Source organism: Lissotriton vulgaris, unplaced genomic scaffold (assembly GCF_964263255.1).
Source record: "Lissotriton vulgaris unplaced genomic scaffold, aLisVul1.2 SCAFFOLD_1673, whole genome shotgun sequence".
Taxonomy (NCBI): Eukaryota; Metazoa; Chordata; class Amphibia; order Caudata; family Salamandridae; genus Lissotriton; species Lissotriton vulgaris.
The window spans coordinates 439,744-453,917 of record NW_028241535.1 but is presented as its reverse complement, the minus strand read 5'-3'; the positions used below and the strand labels follow the sequence as shown (position 1 = coordinate 453,917).

Below are 14,174 nucleotides of genomic sequence, written 5' to 3'. Positions count from 1 at the left end.
GACAAGCTTCCCTTTCCATCTTTCATCTTATCAAGAAGACTTCATGAAAACCATTGAACCATAAACTATTGCCTCACCCCTTCCGATCGCCTGACGAACGCCTGACAAACGCCATTCTCACCCCGCCGGGCAAGCCCTGCCGGGCAAAGCCAAATAAGCCATGCATATTTAAAGTTCCTTTGAAAGGCAGAGCGAGGACTAGGACGTCTGTTCCGACTGAGTCTGCATCCACAGAAAGGATGAAATAAGGCTCTAGAAATTTCACCAAGGAGATATGAACTTCATCCCCCTTAAAATACTTTTTCTCCCAGATACCCCGGCTCTTAGTCAAATGAGGTTAATCTTCAAAACCCCACCCCCACTAACCATAAATATTCACCTCTCCTGCTGTCCATTCAATTGATACAAGGTATCTTGTACATGGAGAGAATGTGAGAAAAAGCAGAATTGCTTCATAGATTTGGTGACCTTGGATGGGTGGGCTGGATAAAGAAGTGAACTTGGTTTCCGGAAAGGGAGTATCATGATGGGAATGAGGAAAAGAGAACATGGACCACATTCACAGGTTAGAGAAATAAATGTAATAGGTTGAATGGTTTTGAAAAGCTAGCTTTGAGCAGGAATTGTTTTTTAAAATTGCAAAGAACTAAAAAAGTCAATGTGGGATTGGAGGCACAATCTGAGCAGAAAGCACCATAAGCTGCTATGGTGCAACTCTTATGTTGACTAGAAACTTTAATATGATGATGCTCTTCTTTTGATATTTCTTTGAGTTAAATTTTATTGTATGTAGCTGACACAGCACTGTTTGCAGCTCCTCAGTTTATGGTTATCCCGTGACAACAATGTATTCATCATATTTATTATTCTACAAAAGTATTTTTAAATGCACTGATGTGGTGTTTGCATGCTATGCAAGATGGTACATCATTGAATGTTTATAAGGAGCATCGCATAGGATATGTGATATTTGGCACCTGGAGGAGTCGGACACGCAGATCCTGAAAAGAAGTTAAGACTCTCTAGCAAGAGCCGTCTTTATTCTGAGTCTAATCTTTACTTTTAGTGAAATGGTTTATGAAAACCAATCAACTGCTCCAGGTGAGGCTCGAACTCACAACCTCGGCATGGCTCAGTGCAAGTACTGCTGTATAAGTACCGCGCGCTAACCGATTGCGCCACTGGAGCTCACTGTTTTCATTTCTCCCCATTTGAGCCATCTAGTGCTAACCAAGTAGATACTGCACTGCTCCATTATTCACTGTGCAAGATCGACTCACATGCTAGCATGTTATCATGACAATTAAAAATACAGTCCAAATGGAATAGATTTGATAATTCTGCTATATCGTGTGCTCTGTCTATTGAACACCCCATACATTTGCCGTTCTGACACAGTCTAGGATAAACTTATGCTTATTTTTAATTAGCACATAGTTAGAATTTCACCAAAAATGAAATATAGGCCCCCAAGGCAGACGAGGTGGCCGAGTGGTTAAGGCGATGGACTGCTAATCCATTGTGCTTTGCACGCGTGGGTTCGAATCCCACCTTCGTCGGAAAGCCATCAGACACTCTTTTGAAGGTGAGCATGTCTCGTAGTACAATTACACTCTCTTTCAAGACACTGCCATAATCCACTAGAAGGGCCCAACTGACTATTCCATTATGGCATTTATGTCAAATAAAGGGAAGTATTTTGTGCTTAATTGAAATTAGATCTTTCATGAAGTGTCCAGAGGATTGCCTATTCCTCACTCCTGGCCTTCCAACCAGTTTGGATAGATAGACTGATAAGAAAGCATTTCTTACTCCTACAGTTTCAGCCGTCTCAAGTGTATGAGTGTTTACATTTGTCTGCCCCACAGAGACAGATCACTTCTAATAAGTGAGTTCTCTATCTGTCACTGATTGCGGACATACTCACTAGAGCTTTCAGTTCAGTATGGTCATAAATGTGAATACTCTTATGTTCTCAAATCAAAATGGAGTTTTTCCTACTTTCAAGAAAAGTGTCTTAAGCATGCTCTTCGATTTGTGCACGCATGTAGACATTCAAATGCAACTGCATTTCCATACAGAGTCTCAAAATCATAGATATCTTCATACCGCAGTAAGAATACATGTTGCGATTTAAAAACTGCAGGCAGACTGGCCTTGTAGCACAGTGGCAGAGCACTGGTCTTGTAAACCAGGGGTCATGAGTTCAAGCCTCATCAGGGCCTTTTTATATGTGTGTTTCTGTATGTTGTTTTCAAGTCATTCTTTCTAGGAGTCACACCTTGTCTTAAGTTTGCTTATTGACAAGCTTCCCTTTCCATCTTTCATCTTATCAAGAAGACTTCATGAAAACCATTGAACCATAAACTATTGCCTCACCCCTTCCGATCGCCTGAAGAACGCCTGACAAACGCCATTCTCACCCCGCCGGGCAAGCCCTGCCGGGCAAAGCCAAATAAGCCATGCATATTTAAAGTTCCTTTGAAAGGCAGAGCGAGGACTAGGACGTCTGTTCCGACTGAGTCTGCATCCACAGAAAGGATGAAATAAGGCTCTAGAAATTTCAACAAGGAGATATGAACTTCATCCGCCTTAAAATACTTTTTCTCCCAGATACCCCGGCTCTTAGTCAAATGAGGTTAATCTTCAAAACCCCACCCCCACTAACCATAAATATTCACCTCTCCTGCTGTCCATTCAATTGATACAAGGTATCTTGTACATGGAGAGAATGTGAGAAAAAGCAGAATTGCTTCATAGATTTGGTGACCTTGGATGGGTGGGCTGGATAAAGAAGTGAACTTGGTTTCCGGAAAGGGAGTATCATGATGGGAATGAGGAAAAGAGAACATGGACCACATTCACAGGTTAGAGAAATAAATGTAATAGGTTGAATGGTTTTGAAAAGCTAGCTTTGAGCAGGAATTGTTTTTTAAAATTGCAAAGAACTAAAAAAGTCAATGTGGGATTGGAGGCACAATCTGAGCAGAAAGCACCATAAGCTGCTATGGTGCAACTCTTATGTTGACTAGAAACTTTAATATGATGATGCTCTTCTTTTGATATTTCTTTGAGTTACATTTTATTGTATGTAGCTGACACAGCACTGTTTGCAGCTCCTCAGTTTATGGTTATCCCGTGACAACAATGTATTCATCATATTTATTATTCTACAAAAGTATTTTTAAATGCACTGATGTGGTGTTTGCATGCTATGCAAGATGGTACATCATTGAATGTTTATAAGGAGCATCGCATAGGATATGTGATATTTGGCACCTGGAGGATTTGGACACGCAGATCCTGAAAAGAAGTTAAGACTCTATAGCAAGAGCCGTCTTTATTCTGAGTCTAATCTTTACTTTTAGTGAAATGGTTTATGAAAACCAATCAACTGCTCCAGGTGAGGCTCGAACTCACAACCTCGGCATGGCTCAGTGCAAGTACTGCTGTATAAGTACTGCGCGCTAACCGATTGCGCCACTGGAGCTCACTGTTTTCATTTCTCCCCATTTGAGCCATCTAGTGCTAACCAAGTAGATACTGCACTGCTCCATTATTCACTGTGCAAGATCGACTCACATGCTAGCATGCTATCATGACAATTAAAAATACAGTCCAAATGGAATAGATTTGATAATTCTGCTATATCGTGTGCTCTGTCTATTGAACACCCCATACATTTGCCGTTCTGACACAGTCTAGGATAAACTTATGCTTATTTTTAATTAGCACATAGTTAGAATTTCACCAAAAATGAAATATAGGCTCCTAAGGCAGACGAGGTGGCCGAGTGGTTAAGGCGATGGACTGCTAATCCATTGTGCTCTGCACGCGTGGGTTCGAATCCCACCTTCGTCGGAAAGCCATCAGACACTCTTTTGAAGGTGATCATGTCTTGTAGTACAATTACACTTTCAAGACACTGCCATAATCCACTAGAAGGGCCCAACTGACTATTCCATTATGGCATTTATGTCAAATAAAGGGAAGTATTTTGTGCTTAATTGAAATTAGATCTTTCATGAAGTGTCCAGAGGATTGCCTATTCCTCACTCCTGGCCTTCCAACCAGTTTGGATAGATAGACTGATAAGAAAGCATTTCTTACTCCTAAAGTTTCAGACGTCTCAAGTGTATGAGTGTTTACATTTGTCTGCCCCACAGAGACAGATCACTTCTAATAAGTGAGTTCTCTATCTGTCACTGATTGCGGACATACTCACTAGAGCTTTCAGTTCAGTATGGTCATAAATGTGAATACTCTTATGTTCTCAAATCAAAATGGAGTTTTTCCTACTTTCAAGAAAAGTGTCTTAAGCATGCTCTTCGATTTGTGCACGCATGTAGACATTCAAATGCAACTGCATTTCCATACAGAGTCTCAAAATCATAGATATCTTCATACCGCAGTAAGAATACATGTTGCGATTTAAAAACTGCAGGCAGACTGGCCTTGTAGCACAGTGGCAGAGCACTGGTCTTGTAAACCAGGGGTCATGAGTTCAAGCCTCATCAGGGCCTTTTTATATGTGTGTTTCTGTATGTTGTTTTCAAGTCATTCTTTCTAGGAGTCACACCTTGTCTTAAGTTTGCTTATTGACAAGCTTCCCTTTCCATCTTTCATCTTATCAAGAAGACTTCATGAAAACCATTGAACCATAAACTATTGCCTCACCCCTTCCGATCGCCTGACGAACGCCTGAGAAACGCCATTCTCACCCCGCCGGGCAAGCCCTGCCGGGCAAAGCCAAATAAGCCATGCATATTTAAAGTTCCTTTGAAAGGCAGAGCGAGGACTAGGACGTCTGTTCCGACTGAGTCTGCATCCACAGAAAGGATGAAATAAGGCTCTAGAAATTTCACCAAGGAGATATGAACTTCATCCCCCTTAAAATACTTTTTCTCCCAGATACCCCGGCTCTTAGTCAAATGAGGTTAATCTTCAAAACCCCACCCCCACTAACCATAAATATTCACCTCTCCTGCTGTCCATTCAATTGATACAAGGTATCTTGTACATGGAGAGAATGTGAGAAAAAGCAGAATTGCTTCATAGATTTGGTGACCTTGGATGGGTGGGCTGGATAAAGAAGTGAACTTGGTTTCCGGAAAGGGAGTATCATGATGGGAATGAGGAAAAGAGAACATGGACCACATTCACAGGTTAGAGAAATAAATGTAATAGGTTGAATGGTTTTGAAAAGCTAGCTTTGAGCAGGAATTGTTTTTTAAAATTGCAAAGAACTAAAAAAGTCAATGTGGGATTGGAGGCACAATCTGAGCAGAAAGCACCATAAGCTGCTATGGTGCAACTCTTATGTTGACTAGAAACTTTAATATGATGATGCTCTTCTTTTGATATTTCTTTGAGTTAAATTTTATTGTATGTAGCTGACACAGCACTGTTTGCAGCTCCTCAGTTTATGGTTATCCCGTGACAACAATGTATTCATCATATTTATTATTCTACAAAAGTATTTTTAAATGCACTGATGTGGTGTTTGCATGCTATGCAAGATGGTACATCATTGAATGTTTATAAGGAGCATCGCATAGGATATGTGATATTTGGCACCTGGAGGAGTCGGACACGCAGATCCTGAAAAGAAGTTAAGACTCTCTAGCAAGAGCCGTCTTTATTCTGAGTCTAATCTTTACTTTTAGTGAAATGGTTTATGAAAACCAATCAACTGCTCCAGGTGAGGCTCGAACTCACAACCTCGGCATGGCTCAGTGCAAGTACTGCTGTATAAGTACCGCGCGCTAACCGATTGCTCCACTGGAGCTCACTGTTTTCATTTCTCCCCATTTGAGCCATCTAGTGCTAACCAAGTAGATACTGCACTGCTCCATTATTCACTGTGCAAGATCGACTCACATGCTAGCATGTTATCATGACAATTAAAAATACAGTCCAAATGGAATAGATTTGATAATTCTGCTATATCGTGTGCTCTGTCTATTGAACACCCCATACATTTGCCGTTCTGACACAGTCTAGGATAAACTTATGCTTATTTTTAATTAGCACATAGTTAGAATTTCACCAAAAATGAAATATAGGCCCCCAAGGCAGACGAGGTGGCCCAGTGGTTAAGGCGATGGACTGCTAATCCATTGTGCTCTGCACGCGTGGGTTCGAATCCCACCTTCGTCGGAAAGCCATCAGACACTCTTTTGAAGGTGAGCATGTCTCGTAGTACTATTACACTCTCTTTCAAGACACTGCCATAATCCACTAGAAGGGCCCAACTGACTATTCCATTATGGCATTTATGTCAAATAAAGGGAAGTATTTTGTGCTTAATTGAAATTAGATCTTTCATGAAGTGTCCAGAGGATTGCCTATTCCTCACTCCTGGCCTTCCAACCAGTTTGGATAGATAGACTGATAAGAAAGCATTTCTTACTCCTAAAGTTTCAGCCGTCTCAAGTGTATGAGTGTTTACATTTGTCTGCCCCACAGAGACAGATCACTTCTAATAAGTGAGTTCTCTATCTGTCACTGATTGCGGACATACTCACTAGAGCTTTCAGTTCAGTATGGTCATAAATGTGAATACTCTTATGTTCTCAAATCAAAATGGAGTTTTTCCTACTTTCAAGAAAAGTGTCTTAAGCATGCTCTTCGATTTGTGCACGCATGTAGACATTCAAATGCAACTGCATTTCCATACAGAGTCTCAAAATCATAGATATCTTCATACCTCAGTAAGAATACATGTTGCGATTTAAAAACTGCAGGCAGACTGGCCTTGTAGCACAGTGGCAGAGCACTGGTCTTGTAAACCAGGGGTCATGAGTTCAAGCCTCATCAGGGCCTTTTTATATGTGTGTTTCTGTATGTTGTTTTCAAGTCATTCTTTCTAGGAGTCACACCTTGTCTTAAGTTTGCTTATTGACAAGCTTCCCTTTCCATCTTTCATCTTATCAAGAAGACTTCATGAAAACCATTGAACCATAAACTATTGCCTCACCCCTTCCGATCGCCTGACAAACGCCATTCTCACCCCGCCGGGCAAGCCCCGCCGGGCAAGCCCCGCCGGGCAAAGCCAAATAAGCCATGCATATTTAAAGTTCCTTTGAAAGGCAGAGCGAGGACTAGGACGTCTGTTCCGACTGAGTCTGCATCCACAGAAAGGATGAAATAAGGCTCTAGAAATTTCAACAAGGAGATATGAACTTCATCCCCCTTAAAATACTTTTTCTCCCAGATACCCCGGCTCTTAGTCAAATGAGGTTAATCTTCAAAACCCCACCCCCACTAACCATAAATATTCACCTCTCCTGCTGTCCATTCAATTGATACAAGGTATCTTGTACATGGAGAGAATGTGAGAAAAAGCAGAATTGCTTCATAGATTTGGTGACCTTGGATGGGTGGGCTGGATAAAGAAGTGAACTTGGTTTCCGGAAAGGGAGTATCATGATGGGAATGAGGAAAAGAGAACATGGACCACATTCACAGGTTAGAGAAATAAATGTAATAGGTTGAATGGTTTTGAAAAGCTAGCTTTGAGCAGGAATTGTTTTTTAAAATTGCAAAGAACTAAAAAAGTCAATGTGGGATTGGAGGCACAATCTGAGCAGAAAGCACCATAAGCTGCTATGGTGCAACTCTTATGTTGACTAGAAACTTTAATATGATGATGCTCTTCTTTTGATATTTCTTTGAGTTACATTTTATTGTATGTAGCTGACACAGCACTGTTTGCAGCTCCTCAGTTTATGGTTATCCCGTGACAACAATGTATTCATCATATTTATTATTCTACAAAAGTATTTTTAAATGCACTGATGTGGTGTTTGCATGCTATGCAAGATGGTACATCATTGAATGTTTATAAGGAGCATCGCATAGGATATGTGATATTTGGCACCTGGAGGATTAGGACACGCAGATCCTGAAAAGAAGTTAAGACTCTATAGCAAGAGCCGTCTTTATTCTGAGTCTAATCTTTACTTTTAGTGAAATGGTTTATGAAAACCAATCAACTGCTCCAGGTGAGGCTCAAACTCACAACCTCGGCATGGCTCAGTGCAAGTACTGCTGTATAAGTACCGCGCGCTAACCGATTGCGCCACTGGAGCTCACTGTTTTCATTTCTCCCCATTTGAGCCATCTAGTGCTAACCAAGTAGATACTGCACTGCTCCATTATTCACTGTGCAAGATCGACTCACATGCTAGCATGTTATCATGACAATTAAAAATACAGTCCAAATGGAATAGATTTGATAATTCTGCTATATCGTGTGCTCTGTCTATTGAACACCCCATACATTTGCCGTTCTGACACAGTCTAGGATAAACCTATGCTTATTTTTAATTAGCACATAGTTAGAATTTCACCAAAAATGAAATATAGGCTCCTAAGGCAGACGAGGTGGCCGAGTGGTTAAGGCGATGGACTGCTAATCCATTGTGCTCTGCACGCGTTGGTTCGAATCCCACCTTCGTCGGAAAGCCATCAGACACTCTTTTGAAGGTGAGCATGTCTCGTAGTACAATTACACTCTCTTTCAAGACACTGCCATAATCCACTAGAAGGGCCCAACTGACTATTCCATTATGGCATTTATGTCAAATAAAGGGAAGTATTTTGTGCTTAATTGAAATTAGATCTTTCATGAAGTGTCCAGAGGATTGCCTATTCCTCACTCCTGGCCTTCCAACCAGTTTGGATAGATAGACTGATAAGAAAGCATTTCTTACTCCTAAAGTTTCAGCCGTCTCAAGTGTATGAGTGTTTACATTTGTCTGCTCCCACAGAGACAGATCACTTCTAATAAGTGAGTTCTCTATCTGTCACTGATTGCGGACATACTCACTAGAGCTTTCAGTTCAGTATGGTCATAAATGTGAATACTCTTATGTTCTCAAATCAAAATGGAGTTTTTCCTACTTTCAAGAAAAGTGTCTTAAGCATGCTCTTCGATTTGTGCACGCATGTAGACATTCAAATGCAACTGCATTTCCATACAGAGTCTCAAAATCATAGATATCTTCATACCGCAGTAAGAATACATGTTGCGATTTAAAAACTGCAGGCAGACTGGCCTTGTAGCACAGTGGCAGAGCACTGGTCTTGTAAACCAGGGGTCATGAGTTCAAGCCTCATCAGGGCCTTTTTATATGTGTGTTTCTGTATGTTGTTTTCAAGTCATTCTTTCTAGGAGTCACACCTTGTCTTAAGTTTGCTTATTGACAAGCTTCCCTTTCCATCTTTCATCTTATCAAGAAGACTTCATGAAAACCATTGAACCATAAACTATTGCCTCACCCCTTCCGATCGCCTGACGAACGCCTGACAAACGCCATTCTCACCCCGCCGGGCAAGCCCTGCCGGGCAAAGCCAAATAAGCCATGCATATTTAGAGTTCCTTTGAAAGGCAGAGCGAGGACTAGGACGTCTGTTCCGACTGAGTCTGCATCCACAGAAAGGATGAAATAAGGCTCTAGAAATTTCACCAAGGAGATATGAACTTCATCCCCCTTAAAATACTTTTTCTCCCAGATACCCCGGCTCTTAGTCAAATGAGGTTAATCTTCAAAACCCCACCCCCACTAACCATAAATATTCACCTCTCCTGCTGTCCATTCAATTGATACAAGGTATCTTGTACATGGAGAGAATGTGAGAAAAAGCAGAATTGCTTCATAGATTTGGTGACCTTGGATGGGTGGGCTGGATAAAGAAGTGAACTTGGTTTCCGGAAAGGGAGTATCATGATGGGAATGAGGAAAAGAGAACATGGACCACATTCACAGGTTAGAGAAATAAATGTAATAGGTTGAATGGTTTTGAAAAGCTAGCTTTGAGCAGGAATTGTTTTTTAAAATTGCAAAGAACTAAAAAAGTCAATGTGGGATTGGAGGCACAATCTGAGCAGAAAGCACCATAAGCTGCTATGGTGCAACTCTTATGTTGACTAGAAACTTTAATATGATGATGCTCTTCTTTTGATATTTCTTTGAGTTAAATTTTATTGTATGTAGCTGACACAGCACTGTTTGCAGCTCCTCAGTTTATGGTTATCCCGTGACAACAATGTATTCATCATATTTATTATTCTACAAAAGTATTTTTAAATGCACTGATGTGGTGTTTGCATGCTATGCAAGATGGTACATCATTGAATGTTTATAAGGAGCATCGCATAGGATATGTGATATTTGGCACCTGGAGGAGTCGGACACGCAGATCCTGAAAAGAAGTTAAGACTCTCTAGCAAGAGCCGTCTTTATTCTGAGTCTAATCTTTACTTTTAGTGAAATGGTTTATGAAAACCAATCAACTGCTCCAGGTGAGGCTCGAACTCACAACCTCGGCATGGCTCAGTGCAAGTACTGCTGTATAAGTACCGCGCGCTAACCGATTGCGCCACTGGAGCTCACTGTTTTCATTTCTCCCCATTTGAGCCATCTAGTGCTAACCAAGTAGATACTGCACTGCTCCATTATTCACTGTGCAAGATCGACTCACATGCTAGCATGTTATCATGACAATTAAAAATACAGTCCAAATGGAATAGATTTGATAATTCTGCTATATCGTGTGCTCTGTCTATTGAACACCCCATACATTTGCCGTTCTGACACAGTCTAGGATAAACTTATGCTTATTTTTAATTAGCACATAGTTAGAATTTCACCAAAAATGAAATATAGGCCCCCAAGGCAGACGAGGTGGCCGAGTGGTTAAGGCGATGGACTGCTAATCCATTGTGCTCTGCACGCGTGGGTTCGAATCCCACCTTCGTCGGAAAGCCATCAGACACTCTTTTGAAGGTGAGCATGTCTCGTAGTACAATTACACTCTCTTTCAAGACACTGCCATAATCCACTAGAAGGGCCCAACTGACTATTCCATTATGGCATTTATGTCAAATAAAGGGAAGTATTTTGTGCTTAATTGAAATTAGATCTTTCATGAAGTGTCCAGAGGATTGCCTATTCCTCACTCCTGGCCTTCCAACCAGTTTGGATAGATAGACTGATAAGAAAGCATTTCTTACTCCTAAAGTTTCAGCCGTCTCAAGTGTATGAGTGTTTACATTTGTCTGCCCCACAGAGACAGATCACTTCTAATAAGTGAGTTCTCTATCTGTCACTGATTGCGGACATACTCACTAGAGCTTTCAGTTCAGTATGGTCATAAATGTGAATACTCTTATGTTCTCAAATCAAAATGGAGTTTTTCCTACTTTCAAGAAAAGTGTCTTAAGCATGCTCTTCGATTTGTGCACGCATGTAGACATTCAAATGCAACTGCATTTCCATACAGAGTCTCAAAATCATAGATATCTTCATACCGCAGTAAGAATACATGTTGCGATTTAAAAATGCAGGCAGACTGGCCTTGTAGCACAGTGGCAGAGCACTGGTCTTGTAAACCAGGGGTCATGAGTTCAAGCCTCATCAGGGCCTTTTTATATGTGTGTTTCTGTATGTTGTTTTCAAGTCATTCTTTCTAGGAGTCACACCTTGTCTTAAGTTTGCTTATTGACAAGCTTCCCTTTCCATCTTTCATCTTATCAAGAAGACTTCATGAAAACCATTGAACCATAAACTATTGCCTCACCCCTTCCGATCGCCTGACGAACGCCTGACAAACGCCATTCTCACCCCGCCGGGCAAGCCCCGCCGGGCAAGCCCCGCCGGGCAAAGCCAAATAAGCCATGCATATTTAAAGTTCCTTTGAAAGGCAGAGCGAGGACTAGGACGTCTGTTCCGACTGAGTCTGCATCCACAGAAAGGATGAAATAAGGCTCTAGAAATTTCAACAAGGAGATATGAACTTCATCCCCCTTAAAATACTTTTTCTCCCAGATACCCCGGCTCTTAGTCAAATGAGGTTTATCTTCAAAACCCCACCCCCACTAACCATAAATATTCACCTCTCCTGCTGTCCATTCAATTGATACAAGGTATCTTGTACATGGAGAGAATGTGAGAAAAAGCAGAATTGCTTCATAGATTTGGTGACCTTGGATGGGTGGGCTGGATAAAGAAGTGAACTTGGTTTCCGGAAAGGGAGTATCATGATGGGAATGAGGAAAAGAGAACATGGACCACATTCACAGGTTAGAGAAATAAATGTAATAGGTTGAATGGTTTTGAAAAGCTAGCTTTGAGCAGGAATTGTTTTTTAAAATTGCAAAGAACTAAAAAAGTCAATGTGGGATTGGAGGCACAATCTGAGCAGAAAGCACCATAAGCTGCTATGGTGCAACTCTTATGTTGACTAGAAACTTTAATATGATGATGCTCTTCTTTTGATATTTCTTTGAGTTACATTTTATTGTATGTAGCTGACACAGCACTGTTTGCAGCTCCTCAGTTTATGGTTATCCCGTGACAACAATGTATTCATCATATTTATTATTCTACAAAAGTATTTTTAAATGCACTGATGTGGTGTTTGCATGCTATGCAAGATGGTACATCATTGAATGTTTATAAGGAGCATCGCATAGGATATGTGATATTTGGCACCTGGAGGATTAGGACACGCAGATCCTGAAAAGAAGTTAAGACTCTATAGCAAGAGCCGTCTTTATTCTGAGTCTAATCTTTACTTTTAGTGAAATGGTTTATGAAAACCAATCAACTGCTCCAGGTGAGGCTCAAACTCACAACCTCGGCATGGCTCAGTGCAAGTACTGCTGTATAAGTACCGCGCGCTAACCGATTGCGCCACTGGAGCTCACTGTTTTCATTTCTCCCCATTTGAGCCATCTAGTGCTAACCAAGTAGATACTGCACTGCTCCATTATTCACTGTGCAAGATCGACTCACATGCTAGCATGTTATCATGACAATTAAAAATACAGTCCAAATGGAATAGATTTGATAATTCTGCTATATCGTGTGCTCTGTCTATTGAACACCCCATACATTTGCCGTTCTGACACAGTCTAGGATAAACTTATGCTTATTTTTAATTAGCACATAGTTAGAATTTCACCAAAAATGAAATATAGGCTCCTAAGGCAGACGAGGTGGCCGAGTGGTTAAGGCGATGGACTGCTAATCCATTGTGCTCTGCACGCGTTGGTTCGAATCCCACCTTCGTCGGAAAGCCATCAGACACTCTTTTGAAGGTGAGCATGTCTCGTAGTACAATTACACTCTCTTTCAAGACACTGCCATAATCCACTAGAAGGGCCCAACTGACTATTCCATTATGGCATTTATGTCAAATAAAGGGAAGTATTTTGTGCTTAATTGAAATTAGATCTTTCATGAAGTGTCCAGAGGATTGCCTATTCCTCACTCCTGGCCTTCCAACCAGTTTGGATAGATAGACTGATAAGAAAGCATTTCTTACTCCTAAAGTTTCAGCCGTCTCAAGTGTATGAGTGTTTACATTTGTCTGCCCCACAGAGACAGATCACTTCTAATAAGTGAGTTCTCTATCTGTCACTGATTGCGGACATACTCACTAGAGCTTTCAGTTCAGTATGGTCATAAATGTGAATACTCTTATGTTCTCAAATCAAAATGGAGTTTTTCCTACTTTCAAGAAAAGTGTCTTAAGCATGCTCTTCGATTTGTGCACGCATGTAGACATTCAAATGCAACTGCATTTCCATACAGAGTCTCAAAATCATAGATATCTTCATACCGCAGTAAGAATACATGTTGCGATTTAAAAACTGCAGGCAGACTGGCCTTGTAGCACAGTGGCAGAGCACTGGTCTTGTAAACCAGGGGTCATGAGTTCAAGCCTCATCAGGGCCTTTTTATATGTGTGTTTCTGCATGTTGTTTTCAAGTCATTCTTTCTAGGAGTCACACCTTGTCTTAAGTTTGCTTATTGACAAGCTTCCCTTTCCATCTTTTATCTTATCAAGAAGACTTCATGAAAACCATTGAACCATAAACTATTGCCTCACCCCTTCCGATCGCCTGACGAACGCCTGACAAACGCCATTCTCACCCCGCCGGGCAAGCCCCGCCGGGCAAAGCCAAATAAGCCATGCATATTTAAAGTTCCTTTGAAAGGCAGAGCGAGGACTAGGACGTCTGTTCCGACTGAGTCTGCATCCACAGAAAGGATGAAATAAGGCTCTAGAAATTTCAACAAGGAGATATGAACTTCATCCCCCTTAAAATACTTTTTCTCCCAGATACCCCGGCTCTTAGTCAAATGAGGTTAATCTTCAAA

General features: G+C 41.1%; 18 non-coding genes across 18 annotated transcripts; 12 read left to right on the top strand and 6 right to left on the bottom strand.

Annotated features, from left to right (window-relative positions):
- Window positions 1-1,093: 1,093 nt before the first annotated feature.
- TRNAI-UAU (transfer RNA isoleucine (anticodon UAU)) lies at window positions 1,094-1,188 on the bottom strand. Its single transcript has 2 exons — window positions 1,151-1,188; window positions 1,094-1,129 (listed from the first exon to the last, which is right to left on the bottom strand). It is a non-coding gene; the product is annotated as a tRNA-Ile (tRNA).
- A 289-nt stretch (window positions 1,189-1,477) lies between these two features.
- Window positions 1,478-1,559, top strand: TRNAS-GCU (transfer RNA serine (anticodon GCU)). Its single transcript has one exon. It is a non-coding gene; the product is annotated as a tRNA-Ser (tRNA).
- A 594-nt stretch (window positions 1,560-2,153) lies between these two features.
- On the top strand, window positions 2,154-2,225 carry TRNAT-UGU (transfer RNA threonine (anticodon UGU)). Its single transcript has one exon. It is a non-coding gene; the product is annotated as a tRNA-Thr (tRNA).
- Window positions 2,226-3,395: 1,170 nt separating this feature from the next.
- On the bottom strand, window positions 3,396-3,490 carry TRNAI-UAU (transfer RNA isoleucine (anticodon UAU)). The gene is made up of 2 exons: window positions 3,453-3,490; window positions 3,396-3,431 (listed from the first exon to the last, which is right to left on the bottom strand). It is a non-coding gene; the product is annotated as a tRNA-Ile (tRNA).
- A 289-nt stretch (window positions 3,491-3,779) lies between these two features.
- Window positions 3,780-3,861, top strand: TRNAS-GCU (transfer RNA serine (anticodon GCU)). The gene has a single exon. It is a non-coding gene; the product is annotated as a tRNA-Ser (tRNA).
- Window positions 3,862-4,451: 590 nt separating this feature from the next.
- On the top strand, window positions 4,452-4,523 carry TRNAT-UGU (transfer RNA threonine (anticodon UGU)). Its single transcript has one exon. It is a non-coding gene; the product is annotated as a tRNA-Thr (tRNA).
- Window positions 4,524-5,693: 1,170 nt separating this feature from the next.
- Window positions 5,694-5,788, bottom strand: TRNAI-UAU (transfer RNA isoleucine (anticodon UAU)). The gene is made up of 2 exons: window positions 5,751-5,788; window positions 5,694-5,729 (listed from the first exon to the last, which is right to left on the bottom strand). It is a non-coding gene; the product is annotated as a tRNA-Ile (tRNA).
- A 289-nt stretch (window positions 5,789-6,077) lies between these two features.
- Window positions 6,078-6,159, top strand: TRNAS-GCU (transfer RNA serine (anticodon GCU)). Its single transcript has one exon. It is a non-coding gene; the product is annotated as a tRNA-Ser (tRNA).
- Window positions 6,160-6,753: 594 nt separating this feature from the next.
- TRNAT-UGU (transfer RNA threonine (anticodon UGU)) lies at window positions 6,754-6,825 on the top strand. The gene has a single exon. It is a non-coding gene; the product is annotated as a tRNA-Thr (tRNA).
- Window positions 6,826-7,998: 1,173 nt separating this feature from the next.
- TRNAI-UAU (transfer RNA isoleucine (anticodon UAU)) lies at window positions 7,999-8,093 on the bottom strand. The gene is made up of 2 exons: window positions 8,056-8,093; window positions 7,999-8,034 (listed from the first exon to the last, which is right to left on the bottom strand). It is a non-coding gene; the product is annotated as a tRNA-Ile (tRNA).
- Window positions 8,094-8,382: 289 nt separating this feature from the next.
- TRNAS-GCU (transfer RNA serine (anticodon GCU)) lies at window positions 8,383-8,464 on the top strand. The gene has a single exon. It is a non-coding gene; the product is annotated as a tRNA-Ser (tRNA).
- A 595-nt stretch (window positions 8,465-9,059) lies between these two features.
- On the top strand, window positions 9,060-9,131 carry TRNAT-UGU (transfer RNA threonine (anticodon UGU)). Its single transcript has one exon. It is a non-coding gene; the product is annotated as a tRNA-Thr (tRNA).
- A 1,170-nt stretch (window positions 9,132-10,301) lies between these two features.
- TRNAI-UAU (transfer RNA isoleucine (anticodon UAU)) lies at window positions 10,302-10,396 on the bottom strand. Its single transcript has 2 exons — window positions 10,359-10,396; window positions 10,302-10,337 (listed from the first exon to the last, which is right to left on the bottom strand). It is a non-coding gene; the product is annotated as a tRNA-Ile (tRNA).
- Window positions 10,397-10,685: 289 nt separating this feature from the next.
- Window positions 10,686-10,767, top strand: TRNAS-GCU (transfer RNA serine (anticodon GCU)). Its single transcript has one exon. It is a non-coding gene; the product is annotated as a tRNA-Ser (tRNA).
- A 593-nt stretch (window positions 10,768-11,360) lies between these two features.
- Window positions 11,361-11,432, top strand: TRNAT-UGU (transfer RNA threonine (anticodon UGU)). The gene has a single exon. It is a non-coding gene; the product is annotated as a tRNA-Thr (tRNA).
- Window positions 11,433-12,616: 1,184 nt separating this feature from the next.
- TRNAI-UAU (transfer RNA isoleucine (anticodon UAU)) lies at window positions 12,617-12,711 on the bottom strand. Its single transcript has 2 exons — window positions 12,674-12,711; window positions 12,617-12,652 (listed from the first exon to the last, which is right to left on the bottom strand). It is a non-coding gene; the product is annotated as a tRNA-Ile (tRNA).
- A 289-nt stretch (window positions 12,712-13,000) lies between these two features.
- Window positions 13,001-13,082, top strand: TRNAS-GCU (transfer RNA serine (anticodon GCU)). Its single transcript has one exon. It is a non-coding gene; the product is annotated as a tRNA-Ser (tRNA).
- A 594-nt stretch (window positions 13,083-13,676) lies between these two features.
- On the top strand, window positions 13,677-13,748 carry TRNAT-UGU (transfer RNA threonine (anticodon UGU)). Its single transcript has one exon. It is a non-coding gene; the product is annotated as a tRNA-Thr (tRNA).
- Window positions 13,749-14,174: the final 426 nt, after the last annotated feature.